The sequence below is a fragment of the Coregonus clupeaformis genome, unplaced genomic scaffold, assembly GCF_020615455.1.
Source record: "Coregonus clupeaformis isolate EN_2021a unplaced genomic scaffold, ASM2061545v1 scaf2008, whole genome shotgun sequence".
Taxonomy (NCBI): domain Eukaryota; kingdom Metazoa; phylum Chordata; class Actinopteri; order Salmoniformes; family Salmonidae; genus Coregonus; species Coregonus clupeaformis.
In genome coordinates this window covers 62,501-75,000 of record NW_025535462.1, presented here as the reverse complement: position 1 = coordinate 75,000, position 12,500 = coordinate 62,501, and the positions used below count along the sequence as shown (strand labels likewise).

Sequence of the window (12,500 nt, the reverse complement as noted above, 5' to 3'; positions counted from 1 at the left end):
CTAGTGACCATATCCCCCGCGCATCCCACAAAGGCGCAGGTGTTGCTAACATTTACAACAGCAAATAAAAAATGAAGTTCTAGTCATGAAATCTAAGCAGCCTACTAAATCTATTTTTATAGTTCCTGTTTACAGGCCTCCTGGGCCTAACCCTAACCCTAACCCTGTTTACAGGCCTCCTGGGCCTAACCCTAACCCTAACCCTGTTTACAGGCCTCCTGGACCTAACCCTAACCCTAACCCTGTTTACAGGCCTCCTGGGCCTAACCCTAACCCTGTTTACAGGCCTCCTGGGCCTAACCCTAACCCCTGTTTACAGGCCTCCTGGGCCTAACCCTAACCCTAACCCTGTTTACAGGCCTCCTGGACCTAACCCTAACCCTGTTTACAGGCCTCCTGGGCCTAACCCTAACCCTAACCCTGTTTACAGGCCTCCTGGACCTAACCCTAACCCTGTTTACACACCTCCTGGGCCTAACCCTAACCCTAACCCTGTTTACAGGCCTCCTGGGCCTAACCCTAACCCTGTTTACAGGCCTCCTGGGCCTAACCAACCCTGTTTACAGGCCTCCTGGGCCCAATAACCCTAACCCTGTTTACAGGCCTCCTGGGCCTAACCCTAACCCTGTTTACAGGCCTCCTGGGCCTAACCCTAACCCTAACCCTGTTTACAGGCCTCCTGGGCCTAACCCTAACCCCTGTTTACAGGCCTCCTGGGCCTAACCCTAACCCCTAACCCTGTTTACAGGCCTCCTGGGCCTAACCCCTAACCCTGTTTACAGGCCTCCTGGGCCTAACCCTAACCCTAACCCTGTTTACAGGCCTCCTGGGCCTAACCCTAACCCTGTTTACAGGCCTCCTGGGCCTAACCCTAACCCTAACCCTGTTTACAGGCCTTGGTTATGTCATTCGAAACACAATGTTAACTTTCACTGCTATGCAGACGACACACAGCTGGACATTTTGATGAAACATGGTGAAGCCCCCAAAATGTCCTTCCCTGAAGCCTGTGTTTCAGACATAAGGAAGTGGATGGTGGCAAATGTTTTACTTTTAAACTCAGACAAAACAGAGATACTAGTTCTAGGTCCCAAGAAACAAAGAGATCTGCTGTTTAATCTGACAATTAATCTTGATGGTTGTACAGTCGTCTCAAATAAAACTGTGAAGGACCTCGACGTTACTCTGGACCCTGATCTCTCTTTTGACAAATATATCAATAATATTTCAAGGGCAGCTTTTTCCATCTTCGTAACATTGCAAAAATCTGAAAATGATTGTCCAATAATGTTGTAGAAAAGCTAATCCATGCTTTTGTCTCTTCTAGATTAGACTACTGCAATGCTCTACTCTCCGGCTACCCGGATAAAGCAATAAATACACTTCAGTTAGTGCTAAACACGGCTGCTAGAATCCTGACTAGATAATAATATGCCATTTAGCAGACGCTTTTATCCAAAGCAACTTACAGTCATGTGTGCATACATTTTTACGTATGGGTGGTTCCGGGGATCGAACCCACTACCCTGGCGTTACAAGCGCCATGCTTTACCAATTGAGCTACAGAGGACCATATCACTGGAGTGACCATACATCATATTACTCCAGTGCTAGCCTCTCTACACTGGCTTCCTGTTAAGGCTAGGGCTGATTTCAAGGTTTTACTGCTAACTTACAAAGCCTTACATGGGCTTGCTCCTACCTATCTCTCCGATTTGGTCCTGCCGTACATACCTACACGTACGCTACGGTCACAAGACGCAGGCCTCCTTATTGTCCCTAGAATTTCTAAGCAAACAACTGAAGGCAGGGCTTTCTCCTATAGAGCTCCATTTTTATGGAATGGTCTGCCTATCCATGTGAGAGACGCAGACTCGGTATCGACCTTTAAGTCTTTACTGAAGACTCATCTCTTCAGTAGGTCCTATGATTGAGTGTAGTCTGGCCCAGGGGTGTGAAGGTGAACGGCAAGGCACTGGAAGGACGAACTGCCCTTGCTGTCTCTGCCTGGCCGGCTCCCCTCTCTCCACTGGGATTCTCTGCCTCTGACCCTATTCTGTCTTACTAGTGCTCTTCCATTCTGTCCCTAGGAGGGGTGTGTCACGTTGTGCCAGGCTTTTTGCACTCGACTTGAGTGAGTTGAGTCATTGATGTGATCATCCTGTCCGGTCTTGCGCCCCTCGGGCTCGTGCGGTGGGGGAGATCTGCGTGGGCTATACTCAGCCTTGTCTCAGGGTAGTAGGTTGGTGGTCTGTTGATATCCCTCTGGTGGTGTGGGGGCTGTGATTTGGCAACGTGGGTCGGGTTATGTCCTGCCTGGTTGGCCCTGTCTGGGGGTATCGTCGGACGGGGCCACAGTGTCTCCCAACCCCCTCTGTCTCAGCCTCCAGTATCTATGCTGCAATAGTCTATGTGCCGGGGGGCTAGGGTCAGTCTGTTATATCTGGTGTTATTTTCCTGTCTTATCCGGTGTCCTGTGTGAATTTAAGTATGCTCCCTCTAATTCTCTCTCTCGCCCTCTCTCCCTCTCCTCCCGGAGGACCTGAGCCCTAGGATCATGCCTCAGGACTACCTGACCTGATGACTCCAGGCTGTCCCCAGTCCTCTCCCTCTCTCCCTCTCTCCCTCCCCTCCCGGAGGACCTGAGCCCTAGGACCATGCCTCAGGACTACCTGGCCTGATGACTCCTGGCTGTCCCCAGTCCACCTGGTCGTGCTGCTGCTCCAGTTTCAACTGTTCTGCCTGCGGCTATGGAACCCTGACCTGTTCACCGGACGAGCTACCTCATCCTGGACCTGCTCTCTCTCTCTCGTTCTCTCTCTCTCTCTCTTTACTGCACCTGCTGTCTCGACTTCTGAATGATTGGCTATGAAAAGCCAACTGACATTTACTCCTGAGGTGCTGACCTGTTGCACCCTCTACAACCACTGTGATTATTATTTGACCTTGCTGGTCATCTATGAACGTTGGAACATCTTGAAGAACGATCTGGCCTTAATGGCCATGTACTGTTATAATCTCCAGCCGGCACAGCCAGAAGGGGACTGGCCACCCCTCAGAGCCTGGTTCCTCTGGTCTACCCAGTACAGCCAGTAGAGGACTGGCCACCCCCCAGAGCCTGGTTCCTCTCTAGGTTTCTTCCTAGGTTCCTGCCTTTCTAGGGAGTTTTGCATTGATTGCTGTTTGGGATTTTAGGCTTTGTTTCTGTATAGCACTTTGTGACATCTACTGATGTAAATTTTATTGATGACTGTAGGGACCTCGCTTTGTGCACGGGGGCATTGTCATTCTGAAACAGGAAAGGGCCTTCCCCAAACTGTTGCCACAAAGTTGGAAGGACAGAATCGTCTAGAATGTCATTGTACGCTGTATCGTTAAGATTTCCCTTCACTGGAACTAAGGGGCCCGAACCATGAAAAACAGCCCCAGACCATTATTCCTCCTCCACCAAACTTTATAGTTGTCACTTTGCATTTGGGCAGGTAGCGTTCTCCTTGCATCCGCCAAACCCAGATTTGTCCGTCGGACTGCCAGATGGTGAAGCGTGATTCATCACTCCAGAGAACGTGTTTCCACTGCTCCAGAGTCCAATGGCGGCGAGCTTTACACCACTCCAGCCGACGCTTGGCATTGCACATGGTGATCTTAGGCTTGTGTGCAGCTGTTCGGCCATGGAAACCCATTTCATGAAGCTCCAGATGAACAGTTATTGTGCTGACGTTGCTTCCAGAGGCAGTTTGAAACTCAGTAGTGAGTGTTGCAACTGAAGACAGATGAGATTTACGTGCTACACGCTTCAGCACTCGGTGATCCCGTTCTGTGAGCTTGTGTGGCCTACCACTTCGCGGCTGAGCCGTTGTTGCTCCTAGACGTTTCCACTTCACAATAACAGCACTTACAGTTGACCAGGGCAGCTCTAGCAGGGCAGAAATTTGACGAACTGACTTGTTGGAAAGGTGGCATCCTATGACGGTGCCACGTTGAAAGTCACTGAGCTCATCAGTAAGGCCAGCAACGGGTATGGCTGAAACAGCCGAATCCACTAATTTGAAGGGGTCTCCACATACTTTTGTATATATAGTGTACTGTGAAATTCTCTAAAATGACGTTATGGTAGAGAAAATAACATTAGATTCTCTGGCAACAGTTCTGGTGGACATTTCTGCAGTCAGCATGTCAATTGCACCCTCCTCAAAACTTAAGACCTCTGTGGCATTGTGTTGTGTGACAAAACATTTTAGAGGGGTCTTTTATTGTCCCCAGCACAAGGTGCTCCTTTTTAAAATCATCTTCTTGATATGCCACACCTGTTAGGTGGATGGATCATCTTGGTAAAGGAGAAATGCTCACTAACTGGGGTGTAAAAAAGGTGTGCACATAATTTGAGAGAAATAAGCTTTTTTGTGTCTATGGAACATTTCAGGGATCTTTTATTTCAGCACATGAAACATCTGACCAACACTTTACATGTTGCATTTAAATATATATATATATATACAGTACCAGTCAAAAGTTTGGACACCTACTTCATGTAGTAACCAGTTAAACAAATCAAAATATATTTGAGATTTGAGATTCTTCAAATAGCCCTCCTTTGCCTTGATGACAGCTTTGCACAATTGGCATTCTCTCAACCAGCTTCAAATTCCAATATTGCACCTGGAATTCTTTTTCCAACAGTCTTGAAGGAGTTCATATGTGTTATTTCATAGTTTTGATGTCTTCACTATTATTCTACAATGTAAAACATAGTAAAAATAAAGAAAAACCCTTGAATGAGTAGGTGTGCCCAAACCTTTGACTGGTAGTGTATATATACACACACACTGAGTGTACAAAACATTAGGAACACCTGCTGTTTCAGCAACATAGACTGACCAGAAGAATCCAGGTGAAAGCTATGATCCCTTATTGATGTCACCTGTTAAATCCACTTCAATCAGTGTAGATGAAGGGGAGGAGACAGGTTAAAGAAGGATTTTTAAGCCTTGAGACAATTGAGACATGGATTGGATGGACAGCATTATTCAAACCTTGTGTCTGATTTTCAAGCAAATTTAAGTCAGGACTGAGACTGGACCACCAAGGAACACTCAACACCTATTGGAAAGCCATTCTGGTGTGTCTTTGGTATTAGTATTATGGTGGCAGCATCATGTTATGGGTAGGCTTGTCATCAGGGACTGGGGAGTTTGTCAAAAGAAATATAAAAGGAGCAAAGCCGATGTAAAAAGTTAGAGGAAAACCCGCCGTAGTCTTCTGAAAATCTATTACTGGGATAAAGTTGTATTTTTCAGTGGGACAATTACACCAATGTTTCTGCCAATGTAGGGACGTCGTGCTGACGAAAGACCAGGCCAATTCCAAATGCCTGGCAGTTGGACGACCACACCCAATACATATCTACTCACCCATCGCCATGACAATAATAATAATAATAATAATATGCCAGTTGGACGACCACACCCAATACATATCTACTCACCCATCGGCATGACAACGCTAGAGATGAAAAGACATGACACAACCCAGCCACTCCCCCTTTCCCAACCTACTCCAGATTACAACATAACACTCCAGATTACAACATAACACTCCAGATTACAACATAACACTCCAGATTACAACACAACACTCCAGATTACAACATAACACTCCAGATTACAAATAACACTCCAGATTACAACATAACACTCCAGATTACAACACAACACTCCAGATTACAACACAACACTCCAGATTACAACACAACACTCCAGAGGGCCGTTAAACGGCAGAACATCCACTTCATTCTATCCAGGGCAGGATGGCACCGTAACAGCAGGGGCCAAATGGCTCGCCCCTGCTCTAAAAAGGACACCAAAAACAGTTTGCTGTTTGGGAGAAATCATTACATAAGGCTGGGAGGCCAGAAGTGCGTTGATGGATGCTATGATCATTGTGTGCTGTAGACATTTGAAATGATATTGTGCATTCTCCCTGTTGTGAAGAACTTCTCTGTATTTCAAGGAGAACATGTCATGTTTTGTATCATTATGTAGGGGAACATTATGCCCTGAACAATGACGCACCTTTTCCCGGTTGTGCAAAGGATGTATCCATCAATAACGGAACAATATTAAATTCCCTAAAGGAAAGGGACCCCCATGGTGACCCTAACCCCCCATGGTGACCCTAACCCTAACCCCCCATGGTGACCCACCTAACCCCCCATGGTACCTAACCATGGTGACCTAACTAACCCCCCATGGTGACCCCCACCCCCACCCTCATCTAACCCTAACCCCCTGGTGACCCTAACCCTACCCCATGTGACCTAACAACCCCCAGTGACCCTAACTCCCCCATGGTGACCCTAACCCTAACCCCCATGGTGACCCTAACCCCCAATGGTAACCCCTAACCCCCCATGGTGACCCTAACCCTAACCCCCCATGGTGACCCTAACCCTAACCCCCATGGTGACCCTAACCCCCCCATGGTGACCCTAACTCCCCCATGGTGACCCAACCCTAACCCCCCATGGTGACCCTAACCCTAACCCCCCATGGTGACCCTAACCCTAACCCCCCCATGTGACCCTAACCCTAACCCCCCCATGGTGACCCTAACCCCCCATGGTGACCCTAACCCCTAACCCCCCATGGTGACCCCAACCCCCCATGGTGACCCTAACCCTAACCCCCATGGTGACCCTAACCCCCATGGTAACAAAGGGACTCTCCTCCTGGGGCTGCTAAGACAGACCATGGAAGGTTTCAGCCAATCAGGCAGGGAGCCTCAGCACCTAGCCCCACCCTCATTGTCCATTCCAACTGAATTATAAAAGCGTGGCCCCAGCCAACCGAAATCCTTCTGCTGCTCAGACGTTAGCATAGTTGGTAACTGGAAAGCGCCCTTGCTTATTGATCATCCCCGATCCCAATGAGTGGAGGCCAAACACCAATTTTACAATATGTTGACATTGTGGCTGTGGTATCTAGTGGACACCCTACCAGATGGCGTTCACCTCACTGCTGTCCCCCACTCACTCAGCAAACGATGGTATTAATGCCGCTTTTAGATTCTCTGTCCTCCATGTTGTTCTCAGTTGTCAGTTGCAGAAGCTCAAACAGGAAGTACCCGTGACTCGATCCATTGAGAAATGATCACCAGAATCAGACATTATGCCACAGGACAGCTCTGCTAGCTCTGATTAGAATATGTTCTGAGACCACCGATAACACCAACGAACTAACCACCTCCGTCACTGGCAAAAATCTCTGAAGCTGGAGACTCTTATCTCCCTCACTAACTTTAAGCATCAGTTGTCAGAGCAGCTTACCGGTCACTGCACCTGTACACAGCCCATCTGTAATTAGCCCACCCAAATATTGTTATTTATTTTGCTAATTTGCACCCCAGTATCTCTATTTGCACATCATCTTCTGCACATCTATCATTCCAGTGTTAATACTAATTGTAATTATTTTGCACTATGGCCTATTTATTGCCTTACCTCCATAACTTGCTACATTTGCACACACTGTATATATATTTTCTATTTTCTGTTGTATTTTTGACTTTATGTTTGTTTTACCCCATATGTAACTCTGTGTTGTTGTTTTTATCGCACTGCTTTGCTTTATCTTGGCCAGGTCGCAGTTGTAAATGAGAACTTGTTCTCAACTGGCTTACCTGGTTAAATAAAGGTGAAATAAATAAAACTAAACTGGCTTCATAAGGAAATGCATCTGCGACGTTGTCCCCACAGTGAAGGTTCGCTGCTTCCCCAATCAAAAGCCCTGGATTAACACTGAGGTTTGCACTAAACTAAAGGACAGGATTACCACACAGGGCAGACAACCCTGAGGCAACACCTGAGGACAGGATTACCACACAGGGCAGACAACCCTGAGGCAACGGCTGAGGACAGGATTACCACACAGGGCAGACAACCCTGAGGCAACAGCTGAGGACAGGATTACCACACAGGGCAGACAACCCTGAGGCAACGGCTGAGGACAGGATTACCACACAGGGCAGACAACCCTGAGGCAACAGCTGAGGACAGGATTACCACACAGGGCAGACAACCCTGAGGCAACGGCTGAGGACAGGATTACCACACAGGGCAGACAACCCTGAGGCAACGGCTGAGGACAGGATTACCACACAGGGCAGACAACCCTGAGGCAACAGCTGAGGACAGGATTACCACACAGGGCAGACAACCCTGAGGCAACGGCTGAGGACAGGATTACCACACAGGGCAGACAACCCTGAGGCAACAGCTGAGGACAGGATTACCACACAGGGCAGACAACCCTGAGGCAACAGCTGAGGACAGGATTACCACACAGGGCAGACAACTCTGAGGCAACGGCTGAGGACAGGATTACCACACAGGGCAGACAACCCTGAGGCAACAGCTGAGGACAGGATTACCACACAGGGCAGACAACTCTGAGGCAACAGCTGAGGACAGGATTACCACACAGGGCAGACAACTCTGAGGCAACGGCTGAGGACAGGATTACCACACAGGGCAGACAACCCTGAGGCAACAGCTGAGGACAGGATTACCACACAGGGCAGACAACTCTGAGGCAACAGCTGAGGACAGGATTACCACACAGGGCAGACAACCCTGAGGCAACAGCTGAGGACAGGATTACCACACAGGGCAGACAACTCTGAGGCAACAGCTGAGGACAGGATTACCACACAGGGCTAACCGCAGACAACCCTGAGGCAACAGCTGAGGACAGGATTACCACACAGGGCAGACAACCCTGAGGCAACACCTGAGGACAGGATTACCACACAGGGCAGACAACTCTGAGGCAACAGCTGAGGACAGGATTACCACACAGGGCAGACAACCCTGAGGCAACAGCTGAGGACAGGATTACCACACAGGGCAGACAACCCTGAGGCAACACCTGAGGACAGGATTACCACACAGGGCAGACAACCCTGAGGCAACAGCTGAGGACAGGATTACCACACAGGGCAGACAACTCTCTCTCTCTCTCTCTCTCTCTCTCTCTCTCTCTCTCTCTCTCTCTCTCTCTCTCTCTCTCTCCTCTCTCTCTCTCTCTCTCTCTCTCTCTCTCTCTCTCTCTCTCTCTCTCTCGGTCGCTCGCCATTGTGGAGAGGTTGGAGTCTGTTTGATTGAGTGTGTGGACAGGTTACTTTTATACAGGTAACGAGTTCAAACAGGTGCAGTTAATACAGATAATGAGTGGAGAACAGGAGGGCTTCTTAAAGAAAAACTAACAGGTCTGTGAGAGCCTGAATTCTTACTGGTTGGTAGGTGATCAAATACTTATGTTATGCAATAAAATGCAAATTAATCATACAATGTGATTTTCTGGATTTTTGTTTTAGATTATGTCTCTTACAGTTGAAGTGTACCTATGATACAAATTACAGACCTCTACATGCTTTGTAAGTAGGAAAACCTGCAGAATCGGCAGTGTATCAAATACTTGTTCTCCCCACTGTATATCAGCGGAGGCTGCTGAGGGGAGAACTGCTCATAATAATGTGTTTGATGTATTTGAGACCATTCCACTGATTTCGCTCCAGTCATTACCACGAGCCCGTTCTCTCCAATTAAGGTGCCACCAACCTCCTGTGCCATATATCCAGTGTGTGTGTTTAAGGTGCCACCAACCTCCTCTGCCATATATCCAGTGTGTGTGTTTAAGGTGGAAGGTGGAAGTTGGGAGAGTTATATTTGGGAGTTGTGGTGAGGGGAGGCCCGCTCTCTCCTTTCCCAGATGTTTAGTTCATTTCATTCCGATCTCCTCTGCATTATTGTAGCCATTTGCTACAGCCTGTCGACTATGCCTCTGCCTATCCCTGTTCTCTCCTCTCCGCACAGGCTACACAAACGCCTCACACCGCGTGGCTGCTGCCTCTCTAACCTGGTGGTCCCTGCACGCACCACTCACCTGGAGTTCCAGGTCTCAGGCAGCCTCTGGAACTGCCGTTCTGCTGCCAACAAGGCAGACTTCATCCCAGCCTATGCTACCCTCCAATCTCTCGACTTCTTGGCGCTGACGGAAACATGGATTACCACTGAAAACACTGCTACTCCTACTGCTCTCTCCTCGTCTGACCATGTGTTCTCGCATACCCCGAGAGCATCTGGTCAGCGGGTGGTGGCACAGGAATCCTCATCTCTCCCAAGTGGACATTCTCAATTTTCCCCTAACCCATCTGTCTATCTCCTCATTTGAATTCCATGCTGTCACAGTCACTAGCCCATTTAAGCTTAATATCCTTGTAATCTATCGCCCTCCAGGTTCCCTTGGAGAGTTCATCAATGAGCTTGACGCCTTGATAAGCTCCTTTCCTGAGGATGGCTCACCCCTCACAGTTTTGGGGGATTTCAACCTCCCTACGTCTACATTTGACTCATTTCTCTCTGCCTCCTTCTTTCCACTCCTCTCCTCTTTTGACCTCACCCTCTCACCGTCCCCCTACTCACAAGGCAGGCAATACGCTTGACCTTATCTTTACTAGATGCTGCTCTTCTACTAATCTCACTGCAACTCCCCTCCATGTCTCCGACCACTACTTTGTATCCTTTTTCTCTCTCGCTCTCCTCCAACACTACTCACTCTGCCCCTACACAGCTGGTAATGCGCCGCCGCAACCTTCGCTCTCTCTCTCCCACTACTCTCTCCTCTTCCATCCTATCATCTCTTCCCTCTGCTCAATCCTTCTCCCTCCAATCTCCTGATTCTGCCTCCTCAACCCTCCTCTCCTCCCTTTCTGCATCCTTTGACTCTCTGTGTCCCCTATCCTCCCGGCCGGCTCGGTCCTCCCCTCCAGCTCCGTGGCTTGATGACTCATTGCGAGCTCACAGAACAGAGCTCCGAGCAGCGGAGCGGAAATGGAAGAAAACTAAACTCCCTGCCGACCTGGCATCTTTTCACTCCCTCCTCTCTACATTTTCTTCATCTGTTTCTGCTGCTAAGGCCACTTTCTACCACTCTAAATTCCAAGCATCTGCCTCTAACCCTAGGAAGCTCTTTGCCACATTCTCCTCCCTGCTGAATCCTCCCCCCCCTCCTCCCTCTCTGTGGATGACTTCGTCAACCACTTTGAAAAGAAGGTTGACGACATCCGATCCTCGTTTGTTAAGTCTAATGACACTGCTGGTCCTGCTCACACTGCCCTACCCTATGCTTTGACTTCTTTCTCCCCTCTCTCTTCAGATAAAATCTTGACGACTTGTGACTGCAGGCCGCCCAACAACCTGCCCGCTTGACCCCATCCCCTCCTCTCTTCTCCAGACCATCTCCGGTGACCTTCTCCCCTACCTCACCTCGCTGATCAACTCATCCTTGACCGCTGGCCATGTCCCTTCCGTCTTCAAGAGAGCGAGAGTTGCACCCCCTTCTCAAAAAAACCAACACTCGATCATACTGATGTCAACAACTACAGACCAGTATCCCTTCTTTCTTTTCTTTCCAAAACTATTGAGCGTGCCGTCTTTAGCCAACTCTCTTGCTATCTCTCTCAGAATGACCTTCTTGATCCAAACCAGTCAGGTTTCAGGACTGGTCATTCAACTGAGACTGCTCTTCTCTGTGTCACGGAGGCTCTCCGCACTGCTAAAGCTAACTCTCTCTCCTCTGCTCTTGTCCTTCTAGACCTGTCTGCTGCCTTTGATACTGTGAACCATCAGATCCTCCTCTCCACCCTCTCCGAGCTGGGCATCTCCGGCGCGGCTCACTCCTGGATTGCGTCCTACCTGACCGGTCGCTCCCTACCAAGTGGCGTGGTGAGAAGCTGTCTCCGCACCACGTGCTCACCACTGGTGTCCCCAGGGCTCAGTTCTAGGCCCTCTCCTATTCTCCCTATACACCAAGTCACTTGGCTCTGTCATATCCTCACATGGCCTCTCCTATCATTGCTACGCTGACGATACACAACTAATCTTCTCCTTTCCCCCTTCTGATAACCAGGTGGCGAATCGCATCTCTGCATGTCTGGCAGACATATCAGTATGGATGACGGATCACCACCTCAAGCTGAACCTTGGCAAGACAGAGCTGCTCTTCCTCCCGGGGAAGGACTGCCCGTTCCATGATCTCGCCATCACGGTTGACAACTCCGTTGTGTCCTCCTCCCAGAGTGCGAAGAGCCTTGGCGTGACCCTGGACAACACCCTGTCGTTCTCCGCTAACATCAAGGCGGTGACCCGATCCTGCAGGTTCATGCTCTACAACATTCGGAGAGTACGACCCTGCCTTACACAGGAAGCGGCACAGGTCCTAATCCAGGCACTTGTCATCTCCCGTCTGGATTACTGCAACTCGCTGTTGGCTGGGCTCCCTGCCTGTGCCATTAAACCCCTACAAATCATCCAGAATGCCGCAGCCCGTCTGGTGTTCAACCTTCCCAAGTTCTCTCACGTCACCCCGCTCCTCCGCACACTCCACTGGCTTCCAGTTGAAGCTCGCATCTGTTACAAGACCATGGTGCTTGCCTATGGAGCT

The 12,500-nt window shown here is 49.2% G+C and overlaps 1 protein-coding gene across 2 annotated transcripts in view; it reads right to left on the bottom strand.

Moving 5' to 3' along the window:
• The window catches only part of LOC123488009 (glycine receptor subunit beta-like), a 57,907-nt gene that overhangs the window by 16,332 nt on the left and 29,075 nt on the right, over positions 1–12,500 (bottom strand). The gene's annotated exons all lie outside the window — the stretch shown is intronic.